Here is a 27,644-nt window from a genome sequence, read left to right on the forward strand (position 1 = left end):
CAACCCTACTGTACCTAATAACCTTGCTCTTCTTCACATTTACTCTTAACTTTCTTCTTTCACACACTTTACAAAACTCATATATATATATATATATATATATATATATATATATATATATATATATATATATATATATATATATATATATATATATATATATATATATATATATATATATATATATATATATATATATATATATATATATAAATTCTCGATTAATATGGGTAAAACTGAAAGTTGATGGAGAGAGGTGGGTGATTATTGGTGCATATGCACCTGGGCATGAGAAGAAAGATCAAGAGAGGCAAGTGTTTTGGGAGCAGGTGAATGAGTGTGTTAGTGGTTTTGATGCACGAGACCGGGTTATAGTGATGGGTGATTTGAATGCAAAGGTGAGTAATGTGGCAGTTGAGGGAATAATTGGTATACATGGGGTGTTCAGTGTTGTAAATGGAAATGGTGAAGAGCTTGTAGATTTATGTGCTGAAAAAGGACTGATGATTGGGAATACCTGGTTTAAAAAGCGAGATATACATAAGTATACTTATGTAAGTAGGAGAGATGGCCAGAGAGCGTTATTGGATTACGTGTTAATTGACAGGCGTGCGAAAGAGAGACTTTTGGATGTTAATGTGCTGAGAGGTGCAACTGGAGGGATGTCTGATCATTATCTTGTGGAGGCTAAGGTGAAGATTTGTATGGGTTTTCAGAAAAGAAGAGTGAATGTTGGGGTGAAGAGGGTGGTGAGAGTAAGTGAGCTTGAGAAGGAGACCTGGTTGAGGAAGTACCAGGAGAGACTGAGTACAGAATGGAAAAAGGTGAGAACAATGGAAGCAAGGGGAGTGGGGGAGGAATGGGATGTATTTAGGGAATCAGTGATGGATTGCGCAAAAGATGCTTGTGGCATGAGAAAAGTGGGAGGTGGGTTGATTAGAAAGGGTAGTGAGTGGTGGGATGAAGAAGTAAGAGTATTAGTGAAAGAGAAGAGAGAGGCATTTGGACGATTTTTGCAGGGAAAAAATGCAATTGAGTGGGAGAAGTATAAAAGAAAGAGACACTAGGCCAAGAGAAAGGTGCAAGAGGTGAAAAAAAGGGCAAATGAGAGTTGGGGTGAGAGAGTATCATTAAATTTTAGGGAGAATAAAAAGATGTTCTGGAAGGAGGTAAATAAAGTGCGTAAGACAAGGGAGCAAATGGGAACTACAGTGAAGGGCGCAAATGGGGAGGTGGTAACAAGTAGTGGTGATGTGAGAAGGAGATGGAGTGAGTATTTTGAAGGTTTGTTGAATGTGTTTGATGATAGAGTGGCAGATATAGGGTGTTTTGGTCGAGGTGGTGTGCAAAGTGAGAGGGTTAGGGAAAATGATGTGGTAAACAGAGAAGAGGTAGTGAAAGCTTTGCGGAAGATGAAAGCCGGCAAGGCAGCAGGTTTGGATGGTATTGTAGTGGAATTTATTAAAAAAGGGGGTGACTGTATTGTTGACTGGTTGGTAAGGTTATTTAATGTATGTATGACTCATGGTGAGGTGCCTGAGGATTGGCGGAATGCGTGCATAGTGCCATTGTACAAAGGCAAAGGGGATAAGAGTCAGTGCTCAAATTACAGAGGTATAAGTTTGTTGAGTATTCCTGGTAAATTATATGGGAGGGTATTGATTGAGAGGGTGAAGGCATGTACAGAGCATCAGATTGGGGAAGAGCAGTGTGGTTTCAGAAGTGGTAGAGGATGTGTGGATCAGGTGTTGGCTTTGAAGAATGTATGTGAGAAATACTTAGAAAAGCAAATGGATTTCTATGTAGCATTTATGGATCTGGAGAAAGCATATGATAGAGTTGATAGAGATGCTCTGTGGAAGTATTAAGAATATATGGTGTGGGAGGAAAGTTGTTAGAAGCAGTGAAAAGTTTTTATCGAGGATGTAAGGCATGTGTACGTGTAGGAAGAGAGGAAAGTGATTGGTTCTCAGTGAATGTAGGTTTGCGACAGGGGTGTGTGATGTCTCCATGGTTGTTTAATTTGTTTATGGATGGGGTTGTTAGGGAGGTAAATGCAAGAGTTTTGGAAAGACGGGCAAGTATGAAGTCTGTTGGGGATGAGAGAGCTTGGGAAGTGAGTCAGTTGTTGTTCGCTGATGATACAGCGCTGGTGGCTGATTCATGTGAGAAACTGCAGAAGCTGGTGACTGAGTTTGGTAAAGTGTGTGGAAGAAGAAAGTTGAGAGCGAATGTGAATAAGAGCAAGGTTATTAGGTACAGTAGGGTTGAGGGTCAAGTCAATTGGGAGTTGAGTTTGAATGGAGAAAAACTGGAGGAAGTGAAGTGTTTTAGATATCTGGGAGTGGATCTGGCAGCGGATGGAACCATGGAAGCGGAAGTGGATCATAGGGTGGGGGAGGGGGCGAAAATTCTCTGGGCCTTGAAGAATGTTTGGAAGTCGAGAACATTATCTCGGAAAGCAAAAATGGGTATGTTTGAAGGAATAGTGGTTCCAACAATGTTGTATGGTTGCGAGGCGTGGGCTATGGATAGAGTTGTGCGCAGGAGGATGGATGTGCTGGAAATGAGATGTTTGAGGACAATATGTGGTGTGAGGTGGTTTGATCGAGTGAGTAACGTAAGGGTAAGAGAGATGTGTGGAAATAAAAAGAGCGTGGAGAAGAGAGCAGAAGAGGGTGTTTTGAAGTGGTTTGGGCACATGGAGAGGATGAGTGAGGAAAGATTGACCAAGAGGATATATGTGTCGGAGGTGGAGGGAGCAAGGAAAAGAGGGAGACCAAATTGGAGGTGGAAAGATGGAGTGAAAAAGATTTTGTGTGATCGGGGCCTGAACATGCAGGAGTGTGAAAGGAGGGCAAGGAATAGAGTGAATTTGATCGATGTGGTATACAGGGGTTGACGTGCTGTCAGTGGATTGAATCAAGGCATGTGAAGCGTCTGGGGTAAACCATGGAAAGCTGTGTAGGTATGTGTATTTGCGTGTGTGGACGTGTGTATATGCATGTGTGTGGGGGGGGGGGTTGGGCCATTTCTTTCGTCTGTTTCCTTGCGCTACCTCGCAAACGCGGGAGACAGCGACAAAGTATAAAAAAAAAAAAATATATATATATATATATATATATATATATATATATATATATATAAAAAAAAGATATATCATATCATAGGGTGGGGGAGGGGGCGAAAATTCTGTGGGCCTTGAAGAATGTGTGGAAGTCGAGAACATTATCTCGGAAAGCAAAAATGGGTATGTTTGAAGGAATAGTGGTTCCAACAATGTTGTATGGTTGCGAGGCGTGGGCTATGGATAGAGTTGTGCGCAGGAGGATGGATGTGCTGGAAATGAGATGTTTGAGGACAATGTGTGGTGTGAGGTGGTTTGATCGAGTGAGTAACGTAAGGGTAAGAGAGATGTGTGGAAATAAAAAGAGCGTGGTTGAGAGAGCAGAAGAGGGTGTTTTGAAGTGGTTTGGGCACATGGAGAGCATGAGTGAGGAAAGATTGACCAAGAGGATATATGTGTCGGAGGTGGAGGGACGAGGAGAAGAGGGAGACCAAATTGGAGGTGGAAAGATGGAGTGAAAAAGATTTTGTGTGATCGGGGCCTGAACATGCAGGAGGGTGAAAGGAGGGCAAGGAATAGAGTGAATTAGAGCGATGTGGTATACCAGGGTTGACGTGCTGTCACTGGATTGAATCAAGGCATGTGAAGCGTCTGGGGTAAACCATGGAAAGCTGTGTAGGTATGTGTATTTGCGTGTGTGGACGTGTGTATGTACATGTGTATGGGGGGGTTGGGCCATTTCTTTCGTCTGTTTCCTTGCGCTACCTCGCAAACGCGGGAGACAGCGACAAGGTATAAAGAAAAAAAAAAAAAAATATATATATATATATATATATATATATTTATATATATATATATTTATATATATATATATATATATATATATATATATATATATATATATATATATATATATATATATTATTTAGTATTTTCTATTTTGCTTTGTCGCTGTCTCCCGCGTTTGCGGGGTAGCGCAAGGAAACAGACGAAACAAATGGCCCAACCCACCCCCATACACATGTATATACACACACGTCCACACACGCAAATATACATACCTATACATCTCAATGTACACATATATATACACACACACAGACACACATATATACCCATGCACACAATTCACACTGTCTGCCTTTATTCTTTCCCATCGGCACCTTGCCACACTTGGAATAACATCCCCTCCCCCCTCATGTGTGCGGGGTAGCGCTAGGAAAAGACAACAAAGGCCTCATTCGTTCACACTCAGTCTCTAGCTGTCATGCAATAATGCCGGAAACCACATCTCCTTTTCCACATTCAGGCCCCACACAGCTTCCCATGGTTTACCCTACACGCTTCACATGCCCTGATTCAATCCACTGACAGCACATCAACCCCGGTATACCACATCGATCCAATTCACTTATTCCTTGCCCTCCTTTCACCCTCCTGCATGTTCAGGCCCCGATTACACAAAATCTTTTTCACTGCATCTTTCCACCTCCAATTTGGTCTCCCTCTTCTCCTTGTTCCCTCCACCTCTGACACATATATCCTTTTGGTCAATCTTTCCTAACTCATTCTCTCCATGTGCCCAAAGCATTTCAAAACACCCTCTTCTGCTCTCTCAACCACGCTCTTTTTATTTCCACACATCTCTCTTACCCTTACACTACTTACTCGATCAAACCACCTCACACCACACATTGTCCTCAAACATCTCATTTCCAGCACATCCACACTCCTGCGCACAACTCTATCCATAGCCCACGCCTCGCAACCATACAACATTGTTGGAACCACTATTCCTTGAAACATACCCCTTTTTGCTTTCCGAGATAATGTTCTCGACTTCCACACATTCTTCAAGGCTCCCAGGATTTTCGCCCCCTCCCCCAACCTATGATTCACTTCCGCTTCCATGGTTCCATCCGCAGCCAGATCCACTCCCAGATATCTAAAACACTTTACTTCCTCCAGTTTTTCTCCATTCAAACTTACCTCCCAAATGACTTGACACTCAACCCGTCTGTACCTAATAACCTTGCTCCTATTCACATTTACTCTTAACTTTCTTCTTTCACACACTTTACCAAACTCAGTCACCAGCTTCTGCAGTTTCTCACATGAATCAGCCAACAGCGCTGTATCATCAGCGAACAACAACTAACTCACTTCACAAGCTCTCTCATCCACAACAGACTTCATTCTTGCCCCTCTTTCCAAAATTCTTGCATTTACCTCCCTAACAACCCCATCCATAAAGAAATTAAACAACCATAGAGACATCACACACCCCTGCCGCAAACCTACGTTCACTGAGAACCAATCACTTTCCTCTCTTCCTACACGTACACATGCCTTACATCATCGATAAAAACTTTACACTGCTTCTAACAACTTGCCACCCACACCATATATTCTTAATACCTTCCACAGAGCATCTCTATCAACTCTATCATATGCCCTCTCCAGATCCATAAATGCTACATACAAATCCATTTGCTTTTCTAAGTATTTCTCACATACATTCTTCAAAGCAAACAACTGATCCACACATCGTCTACCACTTCTAAAACCACAGTGCTCTTCCCCAGTCTCATGCTCTGTACATGCCTTCACCCTCTCAATCAATACCCTCCCATATTATTTACCAGGATTATTTAACAAACTTTTTTTTTTTTTTTTTTTTTTTTGTCGATGTCTACCGCGTTTGCGAGGTAGCGCAAGGAAACAGACGAAAGAAATGGCCCAACCCCCCCCCATACACATGTATATACATACGTCCACACACGCAAATATACATACCTACACAGCTTTCCATGGCTTACCCAAGACGCTTCACATGCCTTGATTCAATCCACTGACAGCACGTCAACCCCGGTATACCACATCGCTCCAATTCACTCTATTCCTTGCCCTCCTTTCACCCTCCTGCATGTTCAGGCCCCGATCACACAAAATCTTTTTCACTCCATCTTTCCACCTCCAATTTGGTCTCCCTCTTCTCCTTGTTCCCTCCACCTCCGACACATATATCCTCTTGGTCAATCTTTCCTCACTCATCCTCTCCATGTGCCCAAACCACTTCAAAACACCCTCTTCTGCTCTCTCAACCACGCTCTTTTTATTTCCACACATCTCTCTTACCCTTACGTTACTCACTCGATCAAACCACCTCACACCACACATTGTCCTCAAGCATCTCATTTCCAGCACATCCATCCTCCTGCGCACAACTCTATCCATAGCCCACGCTTCGCAACCATACAACATTGTTGGAACCACTATTCCTTCAAACATACCCATTTTTGCTTTCCGAGATAATGTTCTCGACTTCCACACATTCTTCAAGGCCCCCAGAATTTTCGCCCCCTCCCCCACCATATGATCCACTTCCGCTTCCATGGTTCCTTCCGCTGCCAGATCCACTCCCAGATATCTAAAACACTTCACTTCCTCCAGTTTTTCTCCATTCAAACTCACCTCCCAATTGACTTGACCCTCAACCCTACTGTACCTAATAACCTTGCTCTTATTCACATTTACTCTTAACAAACTTATACATATGTAATTTGAGCACGCACTCTTATCCCCTTTGCTTTTGTACAATGGCACTATGCACGCATTCCGCCAATCCTGAGGCACCTAACCATGAGTCATACGTACATAAAATAACCTTACCAACCAGTCAACAATACAGTTACTCCCTTTTTTACTAAATTCCAGTGCAATACCATCCAAACCTGCTGCCTTGCCGGCTTTCATCTTCCGCAAAGCTTTTACTACCTCTTCTCTGTTTACCAAATCATTTTCCCCAACCCTCTCTCTGCACAACACCTCGACATAGACACCCTATATCTGCCACTCTATCATCAAACACATTCAACAAACCTTCAAAATACTCACTGCATCTACTTCTCATATAACCACTACTTGTTATCACATCCCCATTAGCGCCCATCACTGAAGTTCCCATTTGCTCCCTTGTCTTACGCACTTTATTTACTCCTTCCAGAACATCTTTTTATTCTCCCTAAAATTTAATGATAGTCTCTCACCCCAACTCTCATTTGCCCTCTTTTTCACCTCTTGCACCTTTCTCTTGACCTCCTGTCTCTTTCTTTCATACATCTCCCACTCAATTGCATTTTTTCCCTGCAAAAATCGTCCAAATGCCTCTCTCTTCTATTTCACTAATAATCTTACTTCTTCATTCCACCACTCACTACCCTTTCTAATCAACCCACCTCCCACTCTTCTCATATATATATATATATATATATATATATATATATATATATATATATATATATATATATATATATATATATATATATATATATGAATATATATATATATATATATATATATATATATATATATATATATATATATATATATATATATATATATATTCCTGGGAATAGGGGATTAAGAATACTTCCCACGTATTCCCTGCGTGTCGTAGAAGGCGACTAAAAGGGGAGGGAGCGGGGGGCTGGAAATCCTCCCCTCTCGTTTTTTTTTTTTTCAATATTCCAAAAGAAGGAACAGAGAATTGGGCCAGGTGAGGGTATTCCCTCAAAGGCCCAGTCCTCTGTTCTTAACGCTACCTTGCTAATGCGGGAAATGGCGAATAGTTTGAAAGAAAAGAAAGATATATATATATAGGGGATAGGGGATGGAGAATACTTCCCACGTATTCCCTGCGTGTCGTAGAAGGCGACTAAAAGGGGAGTGCGCGGGAGGCTGGAAATCCTCCCCTCTCTTTTTTTTTTTTTTTTTTTTTTTTCCAAAAGAAGGAACAGAGGGGGCCAGATGAGGATATTCCACAAAGGCCCAGTCCTCTGTTCTTGACGCTACCTCGCTAGTGCGGGAAATGGCGGATAGTTTAAAAGAAAGAAAATATATATATATATATATATATATATATATATATATATATATATATATATATATATATATATATATATATATATATTCTTTTTTTTTCATACTATTTTTCATACTATGCACCTGGGCATGAGAAGAAAGATCAAGAGAGGCAAGTGTTTTGGGAGCAGCTGAATGAGTGTGTTAGTGGTTTTGATGCACGAGACCGGGTTATAGTGATGGGTGATTTGAATGCAAAGGTGAGTAATGTGGCAGTTGAGGGAATAATTGGTATACATGGGGTGTTCAGTGTTGTAAATGGAAATGGTGAAGAGCTTGTAGATTTATGTGCTGAAAAAGAATGATGATTGGGAATACCTGGTTTAAAAAGCGAGATATACATAAGTATACTTATGTAAGTAGAAGAGATGGCCAGAGAGCGTTATTGGATTACGTGTTAATTGACAGGCGTGCGAAAGAGAGACTTTTGGATGTTAATATGCTGAGAGGTGCAACTGGAGGGATGTCTGATCATTATCTTGTGGAGGCTAAGGTGAAGATTTGTATGGGTTTTCAGAAAAGAAGAGTGAATGTTGGGGTGAAGAGGGTGGTGAGAGTAAGTGAGCTTGAGAAGGAGACCTGTGTAAGGAAGTACCAGGGGAGACTGAGTACAGAATGGAAAAAGGTGAGAACAATGGAAGTAAGGGGAGTGGGGGAGGAATGGGATGTATTTAGGGAATCAGTGATGGATTGCGCAAAAGATGCTTGTGGCATGAGAAGAGTGGGAGGTGGGTTGATTAGAAAGGGTAGTGAGTGGTGGGATGAAGAAGTAAGAGTATTAGTGAAAGAGAAAGAGAGAGCATTTGGACGATTTTTGCAGGGAAAAAATGCAATTGAGTGGGAGATGTATAAAAGAAAGAGACAGGAGGTCAAGAGAAAGGTGCAAGAGGTGAAAAAAAGGGCAAATGAGAGTTGGGGTGAGAGAGTATCATTAAATTTTAGGGAGAATAAAAAGATGTTCTGGAAGGAGGTAAATAAAGTGCGTAAGACAAGGGAGCAAATGGGAACTTCGGTGAAGGGCGCAAATGGGGAGGTGATAACAAGTAGTGGTGATGTGAGAAGGAGATGGAGTGAGTATTTTGAAGGTTTGTTGAATGTGTTTGATGATAGAGTGGCAGATATAGGGTGTTTTGGTCGAGGTGGTGTGCAAAGTGAGAGGGTTAGGGAAAATGATTTGGTAAACAGAGAAGAGGTAGTGAAAGCTTTGCGGAAGATGAAAGCCGGCAAGGCAGCAGGTTTGGATGGTATTGCAGTGGAATTTATTAAAAAAGGGGTGACTGTATTGTTGAATGGTTGGTAAGGTTATTTAATGTATGTATGACTCATGGTGAGGTGCCTGAGGATTGGCGGAATGCGTGCATAGTGCCATTGTACAAAGGGAAAGGGGATAAGAGTGAGTGCTCAAATTACAGAGGTATAAGTTTGTTGAGTATTCCTGGTAAATTATATGTGAGGGTATTGATTGAGAGGGTGAAGGCATGTACAGAGCATCAGATTGGGGAAGAGCAGTGTGGGTTCAGAAGTGGTAGAGGATGTGTGGATCAGGAGTTTGCTTTGAAGAATGTATGTGAGAAATACTTAGAAAAGCAAATGGATTTGTATGTAGCATTTATGGATCTGGAGAAGGCATATGATAGAGTTGATAGAGATGCTCTGTGGAAGGTATTAAGAATATATGGTGTGGGAGGAAAGTTGTTAGAAGCAGTGAAAAGTTTTTATCGAGGATGTAAGGCATGTGTACGTGTAGGAAGAGAGGAAAGTGGTTGGTTCTCAGTGAATGTAGGTTTGCGGCAGGGGTGTGTGATGTCTCCATGGTTGTTTAATTTGTTTATGGATGGGGTTGTTAGGGAGGTAAATGCAAGAGTTTTGGAAAGAGGGGCAAGTATGAAGTCTGTTGGGGATGAGAGAGCTTGGGAAGTGAGTCAGTTGTTGTTCGCTGATGATACAGCGCTGGTGGCTGATTCATGTGAGAAACTGCAGAAGCTGGTGACTGAGTTTGGTAAAGTGTGTGGAAGAAGAAAGTTAAGAGTAAATGTGAATAAGAGCAAGGTTATTAGGTACAGTAGGGTTGAGGGTCAAGTCAATTGGGAGGTGAGTTTGAATGGAGAAAAACTGGAGGAAGTGAAGTGTTTTAGATATCTGGGAGTGGATCTGGCAGCGGATGGAACCATGGAAGCGGAAGTGAATCATAGGGTGGGGGAGGGGGCGAAAATTCTGGGGTCCTTGAAGAATGTGTGGAAGTCGAGAACATTATCTCGGAAAGCAAAAATGGGTATGTTTGAAGGAATAGTGGTTCCAACAATGTTGTATGGTTGCGAGGCGTGGGCTATGGATAGAGTTGTGCGCAGGAGGATGGATGTATTGGAAATGAGATGTTTGAGGACAATGTGTGGTGTGAGGTGGTTTGATCGAGTGAGTAACGTAAGGGTAAGAGAGATGTGTGGAAATAAAAAGAGCGTGGTTGATAGAGCAGAAGAGGGTGTTTTGAAGTGGTTTGGGCACATAGAGAGGATGAGTGAGGAAAGATTGACTAAGAGGATATATGTGTCGGAGGTGGAGGGAACAAGGAGAAGAGGGAGACCAAATTGGAGGTGGAAAGATGGAGTGAAAAAGATTTTGTGTGATCGGGGCCTGGACATGCTGGAGGGTGAAAGGAGGGCAAGGAACAGAGTGAATTGGAGCGATGTGGTATACCGGGGTTGACGTGCTGTCAGTGGATTGAATCAAGGCATGTGAAGCGTCTGGGGTAAACCATGGAAAGCTGTGTAGGTATGTATATTTGCGTGTGTGGACGTATGTATATACATGTGTATGGGGGGGGGGGTTGGGCCATTTCTTTCGTCTGTTTCCTTGCGCTACCTCGCAAACGCGGGAAGACAGCGACAAAGTATAAATAATAATAATATATATATATATATATATATATATATATATATATATATATATATATATATATGTATATATATATATATATATATATATATATATATATATATATATATATATATATATATATATATATATATATATATATATATATACATATATATATATATATATATATATATATATATATATATATATATATATATATATATATATATATATATATATATATATATATATATATATATATATATATATATATATCTATATATATATATATATATATTTTTTTTTTTTTTTTTTTTATACTTTGTCGCTGTCTCCCGCGTTTGCGAGGTAGCGCAAGGAAACAGACGAAAGAAATGGCCCAACTCCCCCCCATACACATGTACATACACACGTCCACACACGGAAATATACATACCTACACAGCTTTCCATGGTTTACCCCGGACGCTTCACATGCCTTGATTCAATCCACTGACAGCACGTCAACCCCTGTATACCACATCGCTCCAATTCACTGTATTCCTTGCCCTCCTTTCACCCTCCTGCATGTTCAGGCCCCGATCACACAAAATCCTTTTCACTCCATCTTTCCACCTCCAATTTGGTCTCCCTCTTCTCCTCGTTCCCTCCACCTCCGACACATATATCCTCTTGGTCAATCTTTCCTCACTCATTCTCTCCATGTGCCCAAACCATTTCAAAACACCCTCTTCTGCTCTCTCAACCACGCTCTTTTTATTTCCACACATCTCTCTTACCCTTACGTTACTTACTCGATCAAACCACCTCACACCACACATTGTCCTCAAACATCTCATTTCCAGCACATCCATCCTCCTGCGCACAACTCTATCCATAGCCCACGCCTCGCAACCATACAACATTGTTGGAACTACTATTCCTTCAAACATACCCATTTTTGCTTTCCGGGATAATGTTCTCGACTTCCACACATTTTTCAAGGCTCCCAAAATTTTCGCCCCCTCCCCCACCCTTTGATCCACTTCCGCTTCCATGGTTCCATCCGCTGACAGATCCACCCCCAGATATCTAAAACACTTCACTTCCTCCAGTTTTTCACCATTCAAACTCACCTCCCAATTGACTTGACCCTCAACCCTACTGTACCTAATAACCTTGCTCTTATTCACATTTACTCTTAACTTTCTTCTTCCACACACTTTACCAAACTCCGTCACATATATATATATATATATATATATATATATATATATATATATATATATATATATATATATATATATATATATATATATATATATATATATATATATATATTTTATTATTATTTTGCTTTGTCACTGTCTCTCGCGTTTGTGAGGTAGCGGAAGGAAATAGACGAAAGAAATGGCCGAATCCACCCCCATATACATACACGTCCACACACGCAAATATGCATACCTATACATCTCATTGTACACATATATATACACACACAGACACATACATATATAACCATGCACAAAATTCACATTGTCTGCCTTTATTCATTCCCATCGCTACCTCGCCGCACGTGGAATACCATCCCCCTCCCCCCTCATGTGTGTGAGGTAGCGCTAGGAAAAGACAAGAAAGGCCTCATTCGTTCACGCTCAGTCTCTAGCTGTCATGCAATAATGCCCGAAACCACAGCTCCCTTTCCACATCCAGGCCCCACACAACTTTCCATGGTTTACCCCAGACGCTTCACATGCTCTGATTCAATCCACTGACAGCACGTCAACCCCGGTATACCACATCGTTCCATTTCACTCTATTCCTTGCCCGGGTTTCACCCTCCTGCATGTTCAGGCCCCGATCACTCAAAATCTTTTTCACTCCATCTTTTCACCTCCAATTTGGTCTCCCACTTCTCCTCGTTCCCTCCACCTCCGACAAATATATCCTTTTGGTTAATCTTTCTTCACTCATTCTATCCATGTGCCCAAACCATTTCAAAACACCCTCTTCTGCTCTCTCAACCACGCTGTTTTTATTTCGACACATCTCTTTTACCCTTACATTACTTACTCGATCAAATCACCTTACACCACATATTGTCCTCAAACATCTCATTTCCAGCACATCCACCCTCCTGCGAACAACTCTATCCATAGCCCACGCCTCGCAACCATACAACATTGTTGGAACCACTATTCCTTCAAACATACCCATTTTTGCTTTCCGAGATAATTTTCTCGACTTCCACACATTCTTCAAGGCTCCCAGGATTTTCACCCACTCCCCCACCCTATGATTCACTTCCGCTTCCATGGTTCCATCCGCTGCCAGATCCACTCCCAGATATGTAAAACACTTTACTTCCTCCAGTTTTTCTCCATTCAAACTTAACTCCCAATTGACTTGACCCTCAACCCTACTGTACCTAATAACCTTGCTCTTATTCACATGTACTCTTAACTTTCTTCTTTCACACACTTTACCAAACTCAGTCACCAGCTTCTGCAGTTTCTCACATGAATCAGCCACCAGCGCTGTATCATCAGCGAACAACAACTGACTCAATTCCCAACCTCTCTCATCCACAAGAGACTGCATACTTGCCCCTCTTTCCAATACTCTTGCATTCACCTCCCTAACAACCCCATCCATAAACAAATTAAACAACCATGGAGACACCACGCACCCCTGCCGCAAACCTACATTCACTGAGAACCAATCACTTTCCTCTCTTCCTACACGTACACATGCCTTACATCCTCGATAAAAGCTTTTCACTGCTTCTAACAACTTGTCTCCCACACCATATATTCTCAATACCTTCCACAGAGCATCTCTATCAACTCTATCATATGCCTTCTCCAGATCCATAAATGCTACATACAAATCCATTTGCTTTTCTAAGTATTTCTCACATACATTCTTCAAAGCAAACACCTGATCCACACATCCTCTACCACTTCTGAAACCACACTGCTCTTCCCCAATCTGATGCTCTGTACATGCCTTCACCCTCTCAATCAATATCCTCCCATAAATTTACCAGGAATACTCAACAAACTTATACCTCTGTAATTTGAGCACTCACTCTTATCCCCTTTGCCTTTGTACAATGGCACTATGCACGCATTCCGCCAATCCTCAGGCACCTCTCCATAAGTCATACATACATTAGATAACCTTACCAACCAGTCAACAATACAGTCACCCCCTTTTTTAATAAATTCCACTGCAATACCATCCAAACCTGCTGCCTTGCCGGCTTTCATCTTCCGCAAAGCTTTTACTACCTCTTCTCTGTTTACCAAATCATTTTCCCTAACCCTGTCACTTTGCACACCACCTCGACCAAAACACCCTATTTCTGCCACTCAATCATCAAACACATTCAGCAAACCTTCAAAATACTCACTCCATCTCCTTCTCACATCACCACTACTTTTTATCACCTCACCATTAGCACCCCTTCACTGAAGTTCCCATTTGCTCCCTTGTCTTACGCACTTTATTTACCTCCTTCCAGAACATCTTTTTATTCTCCCTAAAATTTAATGATACTCTCTCACCCCAACTCTCATTTGCCCTCTTTTTTACCTCTTGCCCCCTTATCTTGACCTCCTGTCTCTTTCTTTTATACATCTCCCACTCAATTGCAATTTTTCCCTGCAAAAATCGTCCATATGCCTCTCTCTTCTCTTTCACTAATAATCTTACTTCTTCATCCCACCACTCACTACCCTTTTTAATCAACCCACCTCCCACGTTTCTCATGCCACAAGCATCTTTTGCGCACTCCATCACTGATTCCCTAAATACATCCCATTCATCCCCCACTCCGATTACTTCCATTGTTCTCACCTTTTTCAATTCTGTACTCAGTCTCTCCTGGTACTTCCTCACACAAGTCTCCTTCCCAAGCTCACTTACTCTCACCACCCTTTTCACCCCAACATTCACTCTTCTTTTTTGAACACCCATACAAATCTTCACCTTAGCCTCCATAAGATAATGATCAGACATCCCTCCAGTTGCACCTCGCAGCACATGAACATCCAAAAGTCTCTCTTTCGCGCGCCTGTCAATTAACACGTAATCCAATAACTCTCTCTGGCCATCTCTCCTACTTACATACGTATACTTGTGTATATCTCGCTTTTTAAACCAGGTATTCCCAATCACCAGTCATTTTTCAGCACAGAACTCTACAAGCTCTTCACCATTTCCATTTACAACACTGAACACCCCATATATACCAATTATTCCCTCAACTGCCACATTACTCACCTTTGCATTCAAATCACCCATCACTATAACCCGGTCTTGTGCATCAAAACCACTAACACACTCATTCAGCTGCTCCCAAAACACTTGCCTCTCATGATCTTTCTTTTCATTCCCAGGTGCATATGCACCAATAATCACCCACCTCTCTCCATCAACTTTCAGTTTTACCCATATTAATCGAGAATTTACTTTCTTACATTCTATCACATACTCCCACAACTCCTGTTTCAGGAGTACTGCTACTCCTTTCCTTGCTCTTGTCCTGTCACTAACCCCTGACTTTACTCCCAAGACATTCCCAAACCACTCTTCCCCTTTACCCTTGAGCTTCGTTTCACTCACAGCCAAAACATCTAGGTTCCTTTCCTCAAACATACTACTTATCTCTCGTTTTTTCACATCTTGGTTACATCCACACACATTTAGACACCCCAATCTGAGTCTACGAGGAGGATGAGTACTCCCCGCGTGACTCCTTCTGTTTCCCATTTTTTAGAAAGTTAAAATACAAGGAGGGGAGGATTTCTGGCCCCCCCGCTCCCGCCCCTCTAGTCGCCTATATATATATATATATATATATATATATATATATATGTATATATATATATATATATATATATATATATATATATATATATATATATATATATATATATATATATATATATATATATATATATATGTATATACGGACATACACATACAAAATTCACATTTGCTGCCTTTACTCATTCACGTCGCCACCACGGCACACATAAAATTACAGCCCTCTGCCCCGCATGCGTGCGAGGTAATGCTAGGAAATGAACACAAGGGCCACATTTGCTCACATTCAGTCTCTAGCTGCCATGTCTAATGCAGAGTTCCTGCAGATACTTGGCAATACTTAGTCCAAATTTTGAAGCAAGCAGTTCCAGTTTAATTCCACCTCCTAACATACTGTTACTGTAATCTGATGAAGAATCAGATAATTAGAAATGGCATGTAAAGGTGATTGGAAATTTGTGAACTGATGCTTGGTCAGAAGTTTTACTTAATGTCTCACTCATTTGCTCGCTAACCTACTAACACAAAGGTGTATTTGCTTGCGAATAACATTAATCCGTGATCGCTCATTTCAAAGACGTCTTTCGCAGCAACGAGTGTGAATAAATACTCTAGAAATTTTGAAGGAAGGAATGAAAGCACAAAATGCTATTGGTCGAGATTTGTAGAAAAGGATAAGAGGTTAGAATTGAGAAAATTAATTACAGGTACTGAATGCCGGTTATGACCCAGAATATCTACCGTACAGTCCTGAAGTTCTAAAAAATAATGCGGGAAATCAAGATGCAAAATAAACGTCACAGAATATAAGGTGGTGCAGTTCACACACACTTTTCACAGTAAAATATTATCTAGGAAAAAAGAAATGCTCACACGTCTTTCTAATGATTCCTTACATCATACTTTTCACATCTCTCAGTCTAATATCACGTAAGTTATCCATCTCTGTCCCCTTCATTCTTTACTTATCCGGATCCATATAAAAGAAGTTTCACATCTATATATGAGTTCGGACATACAGAAATAAGCATTCGCTTACAAAATCTTTTTGTACACTCCACGAAGGCTTTCAAAGCAATTCAAAAGACTTTCTCTCATCCTTAGTTTTTCCACAACCATTTTTGCGGTATATCTCCTCTAATACCTGAACTTATCTGGGACTTTTATTTCCTCTCTATTCAAGCTGATATTGTATTGTAATAACCTATTTCTCAAAAACTAGACCTACTTTCATCACCAAAGATACCTTTCACTTTAACCAACTACTGTGATTCAGCTAACAAAACACAATCATTTATGTATAACAGTTGGAGAAAATTTACTTCAATTCATTATGGTTCAGCAATTAACAACTATTATCCTAACTCATGTAATGTCTTATAGAAACACTCAAAAGACAATGGTGACATTACCTCTTAAGTACATTCGATAGAAAAAGAATCTTACCACCTTCTTGGAAAAATATGACACCACGGTAAAAGGAATTCAAGAAATGCCCATTGATCTGGCTTCACATTGGTAGTCCTTCTTTCTTGGTATTGTAATAGAAGGCGTCACCCACTGTTGACGTTATTCCGTAGTAGCAGAGGCGAATGGAATGCACCACCGACGAGGGAGGTACTACCGTCTGGGTTTCAGGAAGGATAATGGAGGTGAAGCAGTTAGCCATCACTGTTTTGACAAAACATAACACACATAACTATTTCTTTTTCTATTTTTGTACCTACTTTCCAGATTCTGATTTAAGGCAGTACAACTACCACAGTACTCTCCGGTAGGAGATGGTTGAGCGGTTAGGCAGATCTCAAGACCCACTTTACCCCCACCATGCAACTGGGATCCATCCAACATCCATAGCTACAGTTCCAAGACCTGGCGCCTTCTCTATCCACATCTGCAACATTCGCGGTGTTGGTTCTAATGTACCCTCTGGTGACCATCATCTGATTACTTCCTCCCCTGATATTTTACTTCTCTCTGAAATTCTACTGTCCAAGGCTTATTCTTCTCTACACTATCAGATCTCCAGCTATGATCGTTATCATCGTTTTCGCTTTAAAGGTGGGATTTGTGCATATTTTAGTACAAAACCCGATATTGCTCTTGAGTCTCCTGCCTTCGATGTCATCTAGCTGAAAATCTCTCTACCTTCCATCACCTTGCTTTAATGTTTCGTTTATCATCCTTCCAGTTCCTCAGACTTTGTACAGCTCTTTGACTGTTTGACTTCTTGCCACGAAACTTTTTCATCCACTCACCGAGATTCTCTATGTAGAGGATTGATTTCATTGTACACTACAATCCCAGGGGGAGCCAAAGCTTTTTTCCTTTTTTCTCTCACTTCAACGATCTGGAACAATCAATCAAACCACCTACTTGAGTTCTCTATCGGGATGACTATTCTTTTAACACACATGACCTTTTTTTATAACTCTGAACCCTCCCACTGTACATATATACATACATTATTTTTTACCCCCTTCGGTTACTCTAACATATTATTTCTATTACTTCTCATTGGGCACGCCCATCCTCTATCTCCGCCTTAAAGTGCTAGTTTTGATATTTTGGGAAAGCTAGTGGTTACCTCTGTTCATCTTCATTACTGAATTGTCCTAGGATTAGTGCTGCTTCGCTGGTCAGATGCCTTGTGTTGCACTGAACTTTTAGCGTCGGTTATATTAGCTGGGACAGAGACCTGCATCCCGTCTTGTTCTGAATATTTTTCCCTTTAGACGTGGTTTGATTGCTCCTGCTCTGATGCCTGTCGCATCAGGAGTGGTGCGTGCAAGACCATAAAACTCTTCTCTTCCCGAGAAACGCTGTCTGCTTTCATTTCTGCTCGGAATACTTGCAAGGCAGTTATTCAAAGTCAAATGCACTTTGATAAAAGGAAAGTATGCTGACTTGACTTCTACTGTCAAAGCTTCATGGTCCGTAACCAAAGACATCTACAGCAACTGTCATTCAACCTATCCTCTTTCCAACACGATCGGTCTATTGATAACTCTCCAGCTGATAGGTAAATCCGCTCTTTTTGGCGCTTAGTTTTCTGTTAACTTAACTCTGGATGATTCATATTCCACTCCTCCAGCTAGATCTCCTCCTTCTAAACCTTTGCCATATCCTATACTCTCCACGCTCAAGGTCTTCAAGATGGTCTCCCAGACTCAGGTGGACAAGGCGTATTGGCTCAGATGACATACCTCCTCATGTTCTAAGGGGGTGTACTTCGGAGCTAACTCCAATCCTTGCTCGCCTATTTTGCTTCTGTCTTAAAACCAGGACTAACCCTTCTGACTATCGCTCAGTTGCTCTCACATCTGCTGCCTCCAAAATCTTTGACTCTCCTAAACTCTTACTTCCTCAAACTCTTAAAAACACATACCATTTTTTCAGATGGATTTTGCAGAGGCAGGTCTACATTGCTCACTTATGTAACTCTCTCAGGAAATTTTGTGAAACTTTTATCTTAGCCCTTGACATCTCCAAAGTATTTGTCTGGGTGTGGCATAAATCTTTGCTTTCTAAACACCCTTTCTTTGGTTTCACTGTTTTCCTTATGTTCTCTAACGCGTTGTTTCCTTTCAGGCCGTTCTATTGCAGTAATCGTCGATGGAATGACTTTCCCCTCCTATCCCATCACTAGTGGTGTTCCTCAGGGCTCTGTCTTCTCACCTATTCTTTTTCTTTTCTCAGTAAATAATCTCTCTCTTAATGCTTATCCTATTCACTCTTATGCTGATTCCACTTTACATACTTCAATTTACTTTTCCTCCTCTTTCCATTTAATTCTGCACCTCTTTTTCATACTGATCACATTTTCTTTCTCATTTCTGACCTGTGCAACCTTTCGAATTAGCCTTGTAAGATTTTATAGTGATATAACGCAATTCTCCCCAAGTCACGTTCCTAGAATTGCTTGTTTCCTTTTGAAAATATTTTCAGTTCTAAATACTACAATTCAACTTTGTAATATCATAAACATGTTGAGCATAACCATTTCCTCCACTCTATCTTTGAAACTCCCATAAAATCTGCATCACAAAGTCTGCTCCTCTTGTGAACACCTCTAATATGCAACCGCTCTAGTATGGAACATGTTCACATATCTGGGGAGGTTCACATTCCACCTAGAGTGGAATCAAAAGCCTTCCGTTTCTAATTCTTCTGGCATCACGTCTCTTCAACCTTCCCTTCCGTACGCTGTAATATTGCTGCAGTCTCTATATATCGTAGGTATTAGTTCGGCCAATGTTTGTGTGAACTGTCTGCATGTATCCCTATCCCCAAAATTTGGGCCCGTGGCACGCGTTTGGCTGGTGCCTCCCACATCTCTGTGGAGATTGGCTACTCGAGGGTTGGCTGTTATGAAAAGTCCTTTCCTAGAACAAGTAAGTTATGGAATTCTATCCCTTCTGTTGTCTTTCCCATTTTCATATAACCTTTCTTCCTCTAAGAATCAGGTCTACAAACACTTGCAGAGCCCTAATCAATTTCTACTTTGTTTCTCTTCATCTTTTTTCTTTTACCCATGGTTTTGCTTTGAGCGTATTATTTGTCCTTGCCATGTCGGTCACTATGAAAATGAAAATCGATTGCTAATGAACTGTCATTTGCCATATAATGTTTTCATATTTCAATGGATATGATGATATATTGGGCCTACCATGATTATTAGAAATTTGCATCACATGCACGTTTACCAACTCTACTGAGACAACACGAGTTATATTCATAGTTTCGACTCTCATCGGGTCCATTTACGAAGACATTTTTTACTGTCTCTACGTCCACACATCTGGCCACTCACTGATGCCACCTAAGATTAGACATGCCTTACTTCCTCTGATCAAGTTTTTCAACTGCATCTAGAATTCCTTCATGCGTACAATAGAGAATAAAACTTTCATAAATCTGTTCTAACAACTTATTTTCTGCCTTTTCTTGATCCCAAAATATTACCTACTTTTTCTTGTTCTTTAAATCTTTCTTCATCACTTGCCCAAGTGCAGACATCTGATCACACATCAACCTTTTCAAACTCAACATATTTCTTTTTCATACAAGCGGTTCCGTAACACTTTGAACATGATCAGTCACAGTCATACAGTTCGATACAGTTTTCCAACTTTATTAGACGGACTTTTCAGTGTTTTAGCCACCTTGCTTTCATAGCGATTGTGCAATGTCACATTTATGAGACTACGTGGTTCCTTACACACTTTCTTAATCCGTTAAAAAGCTCCATTCTTCACGACCTCGCCTCCTCTTCCAAACATAACCCAATTGATTCCATTTTCGTGAGGTATTATCACTCTTCCCTCTAAACTTTTATTCCAGTAGTCATATTTCTTTCTTCACCAATCAGTTTTTGATGTATTTAGTATCTTCTCATCTTCGACAGACTTTCTGCCTTTTTTACAAGCACGCTCTTACTTCTTACACAAGTCTTCTTTCAAGGATATCATGTTATTTTTCTCATAAATCTTTATTAGTCTTACTCCACAGATTCTCATATGCTTCTCTTTTCATTATGTTCATAAGCACAAAATTCTTGTCTTTTCTGGTCTTCACTACTTTTCATCGAAGCTCTCCAGTGTTTCCACTGTGACGATCAATATTTCGTCTGGTTCATCTTCCCATCGCTGCACTTGTTGGTCTAACAATGAACCAGCTTTAGCTTCCTCTTCCCTCTCATCTGCCCCACAGCCATCCCAGGCGTAGCTAAATGAATTAAGCGTCAGGGGGTAAGTGAATTTGCATCAGATTTCGTATTCAAATTGGCAAGTGGCAGAGAGTCTCAGATTTCAAAGCGCCGCCCTCCTTCATGTAAACAACTTGTCTTCAACTCTGGTTCATAAAAGTTTTTAAATGGAAATAAACTGTTCTGTAAATGTTCTGACACCTTAATAAAGGAAATATGGAGACTAATTGATTATATTCTAACAAGGGTTACGTAATTTCACCACCACCCTGAGGTTCATTATATGCCTTATAGAGTGGGAACAAAACAGAGCTTCATTAACTAACAAAGACGTTTGCATCTTCACGGTAAACAATCTAACTTTCAAAGAATGAACCAGAGAAATTAGTACTGCCCCAGTGAATACGTAAGGAATTTAAGAATGCAAGCCGGATTACTGGAAGGGAAAAAAACATGATATCCTGCCGTGAGCAAAGTCCCTATGCGTGCTAATCTCTCTCTCTCTCTCTCTCTCTCTCTCTCTCTATATATATATATATATATATATATATATATATATATATATTAATATATATATATATATATATATATATATATATATATATATTAATATATATATATATATATATATATATATATATATATATATATATATATATATATATATATATATATATATATATATATATATATATATATATATATATATATCTTTTCATGCTATTCGCCATTTCCCGAGTTAGTGAGGTAGCGTTAAGAACAGAGGACTGGACCTTTAAGGGAATATCCTCACTTGGCCCCCTTCTCTGTTCCTTCTTTTGGAAAATCAAAAAAAAAAAAAAAGAAAAAAACCGAGAGGGAAGGATTTCCAGCCCCCCGATCCCTTCCCTTTTAGTCGCCTTGCACGACACGCAGGGAATACGGGAAATATTCTTTCTCCCCTATCCCCAGGGATAATATATATATATATATATATATATATATATATATATATATATATATATATATATATATATATATATATATATATATATATATATATTGGAAAGGATCACAATTTTTCGCGTGATCAAGTATATTGCTGTGAGGCCACGGGGAAAATGAAACACGATAAGTTTCCAAATGCACTTTCGTGTAATAATCACATCATCAATGGAGATACAGAAAAGAAATATAAGTTAGTAGATATACAACGAAGAGACGTGGCTGGGACGCTATTTGGTAAACAAGTGATTGTGTAAGACAGACAACGAGCGTATTATAAACTCGTGTGGACAAGAAGGGGAATTATTTACAAATTTTATCAACAATAAAGCTTTCCAATCTGTATAGAATTTCACTAACATTAAGGTTATAATTCTTACTGTATCTAATAATAGAGTACTCAATGATATTTCTCGTGTACTGTAGTTAGAGTTAACAGTTATGATGGCATTACTCTAGTCAATACAATAATCATACTTTTTAACGTGATTAAACAAGGTATTTGATTCTTCTCCTGTTCTTATACTATATTCATGATGCTTAAGTCTAACAGAAAGTTCCTTGTCAGTCTGCCCAATACAAAACTTATTATTTCTACATGGCACTTGATAGATGCATCCAGGAGAATTTTCGGGTGAGTTCCTGATTAAGATATTCTTTATAGTATCATTGATGCTGAAGGCAACATTTACATTAAAGGATTTAAGCAACATGGTAAGTAGAGTAAAACTATTACTAAAAGTGAGAACTAAATGATTCTTGATGTCAGTGGGAGGTTTAGGTTCAAGATTATGAAATGATTTCTTTGCTAACTTAAGGGATTTATCAATGAAAGATCTAGGGTACTTCGACTAAGACTCAGTAGATTATATCTTCTCAAATTCATCATCGATAAACTCTGGAGTGCAAATACGTAATGCCCTAAGGAACATAGATATAAATGATGATAACTCAACTCTGTCATGTTGAGATGAGTAATAATGTATATATGAGCATATATTGGTAGGTTTTTTTGTATATGCTAAATTTAAACTTGTTTTTCTTGCCCATGGATCATGCAATCTAGAAATGGTAACATACCGGTATTTTCATTTTCTACAGTAACTTTGATTAGAGGTACTAAACTGTTAAGTAAGGGGAGAAATGTAAATTGTAAATTTTCATTTGTTAGTCAAACACAAAAAACATCATCCACATACCAAAAACCAAATTGCATTAGAAGGTAAGATGTCCTCTAGTAATTTCATTTCAGAGAATTCCATATAAAGATTACTTAGTACAGGTGAAAGAGGGTTACCCATTGCCATACCAAATTTCTGAGCATGATATTCTCCATTGAATTGAAATACACGGTCTTTTATACAAATTTTATCAGTTCAATGAAAACAGACTTTGAAATAGGTAAATGAATATCATCTTAAACATCAAATAGATATTCTAAAAGGTTATCAACTGGAATTTTTGTGAACAGCGAGGAAACATCAAAGCTAATGAATTTGAAATCAAAATTAACATTGATATTGTTAAGCTTGTCAACTAAATCTACATTGTTCATGATATAAGAATTTGATATCTTATCCACTAAAGAGCTTGATAAAGAAACTAAACACAATTTGCATGTGATGGAGCCTACTGAACTCACCATAGGTCTTGCTGGAAAATTTTGTTTCTGTGCTTCGATAAGTCCATACGCATATGGCAATGAAGGGGACAAAGATGACAAACTTTTGATATGAGAACTATTACCTTTCAACAACAACTTTCGTTCTTTATTGAAATGGGAATTAACTGCCTGTAGGGGATCCTTAATGAGTTTAGAATATGTTGTGTCATCATTTGCATGATCATTCATTTTAGATAAAGAATTACTTTTGTCCATAATCACAACAGTGTTATCCTTATCTGCTTTAGTAATATGTATATCATTGTCTTCTTTAAAGTGTTAATATCTCTTATATATCTCTCAGAGCAATTAGGACCCACTGGTTTTCACAAACTGGCATACACTAAACCCTTAGAGAAATTAATTTCATCATTAGAGAACTTACTGTGGTTCTCTAGATTACAAAAAGAATTTGTGACATCAACACAGCTGGCTTCCTGTCAAAGCACGCAAAACTTAACCCACAGCCCAAAGCACAAAAAGAATCGTTATCTTGTTGGTTATTGGAAAGATTTATAACAAAAGAAGTACTCGTGTTCAAAGTCCAGTCATTGTTTTCAAGAAGATGGTCCAACTTGTAGTTCAGTTTCATTTGTGGCCTATTGAAACCACTGTTTTCGTTGTATACCAACTGACTTATATTTCTTTCTTGTACCTCCCTTGATGATGTGATTTTTACACGAAATTGCACTTGGGAACTTATCGTGTTTCATTTTCCCCTTGGACTTACATGAATATACTCGATCACGCCCAAATTCTGATACCTTCCAACATGGATTTCACACGGCTCTTCAATTACTTCTCTAACCGCTGCCCTGGACGCTTCATATGCTCTGGTTCAATCCATTGACAGCACGTCGACCCTGTTATACCACATCCAACCAATTCACTCTATTCCTTGCACGCCTTTCACCTTCATATATGTTCATATATATATATATATATATATATATATATATATATATATATATATATATATATATATATATATATATATATATATATATATATATATATATATATATATATATATATTTCTTTTTTTTTTTTTTTTTTTTTATACTTTGTCGCTGTCTCCCGCGTTTGCGAGGAAGCGCAAGGAAACAGACGAAAGAAATGGCCCAACCCACCCCCATACACATGTATATACATACGTCCACACACGCAAATATACATACCTACACAGCTTTCCATGGTTTACCCCAGACGCTTCACATGCCTTGATTCAATCCACTGACAGCACGTCAACCCCGGTATACCACATCGCTCCAATTCACTCTATTCCTTGCCCTCCTTTCACCCTCCTGCATGTTCAGGCCCCGATCACACAAAATCTTTTTCACTCCATCTTTCCACCTCGAATTTGGTCTCCCTCTTCTCCTCGTTCCCTCCACCTCCGACACATATCCTCTTGGTCAATCTTTCCTCACTCATTCTCTCCATGTGCCCAAACCACTTCAAAATACCCTCTTCTGCTCTCTCAACCACGCTCTTTTTATTTCCACACATCTCTCTTACCCTTACGTTACTCACTCGATCAAACCACCTCACACCACACATTGTCCTCAAACATCTCATTTCCAGCACATCCATCCTCCTGCGCACAACTCTATCCATAGCCCACGCCTCGCAACCATACAACATTGTTGGAACCACTATTCCTTCAAACATACCCATTTTTGCTTTCCGAGATAATGTTCTCGACTTCCACACATTCTTCAAGGCCCCCAGAATTTTCGCCCCCTCCCCCACCCTATGATCCACTTCCGCTTCCATGGTTCCATCCGCTGCCAGATCCACTCCCAGATATCTAAAACACCTCACTTCCTCCAGTTTTTCTCCATTCAAACTCACCTCCCAATTGACTTGACCCTCAACCCTACTGTACCTAATAACCTTGCTCTTATTCACATTTACTCTTAACTTTCTTCTTCCACACACTTTACCATATATATATATATATATATATATATATATATATATATATATATATATATATATATATATATATATATATATATATATATATATATATATATATATATATATATATATATATATATATATATATATCTATAAATATATATATATATATATATCCCTCGGGATAAGGGATTAAGAATACTTCCCACGCATTCCTCACGTGTCGTAGAAGGGGACTAAAGAGGACGGGAGCGGAGGGCCAGAAACCCTCTCCTCCTTGTATTCTAACTTTCTAAAGGGGGAAACAGAAGAATTAGTCACGCGAGGAGTGCTCATCCTCCTCGAAATCTCAGATTGAAGTGTCTAAATGTGTGTGGATGTAACCAAGATGAGAAAAAACGAGAGATAGGTAGCATGTTTGAGGAAAGGAACTTGGATGTTTTGGCTCTGAGTGAAACGAAGCTAAAGGGTAAAGAGGAAGAGTGGTTTGGGAATGTCTTGGGAGTAACGTCAGGGGTTAGTGAGAGGACAAGAGCAAGGGAAGGAGTAGCACTACTCCTGAATCAGGAGTTGTGGGAGTATGTGATAGAGTGTAAGAAAGTAAATTCTAGATTGACCTGGGTAAAACTGAAAGTTGATGGAGAGAGATGGGTGATTGTTGGTGCATATGCACCTGGGCATGAGAAGAAAGATCATAAGAGGCAAGTGTTTTGGGAGCAGCTGAATGAGCGTGTTAGTGGTTTTGATGCACAAGACTCGGTTATAGTGATGGGTGATTTGAATGCAAAGGTGAGTAATGTGGCAGTTGAGTGAATAATCGGTATACATGGAGTGTTCAGTGTTGTAAATGGAAATGGTGAAGAGCTTGTAGATTTATGTGCTGAAAAAGGACTGGTGATTGGGAATACCTGGTTTAAAAAGCGAGATATACATATGTATATGTATGTAAGTAGGAGAGATGGCCAGAGAGCGTTATTGGATTACGTGTTAATTGATAGACGCACGAAAGAGAGACTTTTGGATGTTAGTGTGCGAGAGGTGCAACTGGAGGGATGTCTGATCATTATCTTGTGGAAGCAAAGGTGAAGATTTGTGGGGGTTTCAGAAAAGAAGAGAGAATGTTGGGGTGAAGAGAGTGGTGAGAGCAAGTGAGCTTGGGAAGGAGACTTGTATGAGGAAGTACCAGGAGAGACTGAGTACAGAATGGAAAAAGGTGAGAACAAAGGAGGTAAGGGGAGTTGGGGAGGAATTGGATGTATTTAGGGAAGCAGTGATGGCTTGCGCAAAAGATGCTTGTGGCATGAGAAGCGTGGGAGGTGGGTTGATTAGAAAAGGTAGTGAATGATGGAATGAAGAAGTAAGATTATTAGTGAAAGAGAAGAGAGAGGCATTTGAACGATTTTTGCAGGGAAAAAATGCAAATGAGTGGGAGAGGTATAAATGAGAGAGGCAGGAGGTCAAGAGAAAGGTGCAAGAGGTGAAAAAGAGGGCAAATGAGAGTTGGGGTGAGAGAGTATCATTAGATTTCAGGGAGAATAAAAAGATGTTTTGGAAGGAGGTAAATAAAGTGCGTAAGACAAGGGAGCAAATGGGAACTTCAGTGAAGGGGGCAAATGGGGAGGTGATAACAAGTAGTGGTGATGTGAGAAGGAGATCAAGTGAGTATTTTGAAGGTTTGTTGAATGTGTTTGA

The sequence above is a fragment of the Panulirus ornatus genome, chromosome 69 (assembly GCF_036320965.1).
Source record: "Panulirus ornatus isolate Po-2019 chromosome 69, ASM3632096v1, whole genome shotgun sequence".
Classification (NCBI taxonomy): domain Eukaryota; kingdom Metazoa; phylum Arthropoda; class Malacostraca; order Decapoda; family Palinuridae; genus Panulirus; species Panulirus ornatus.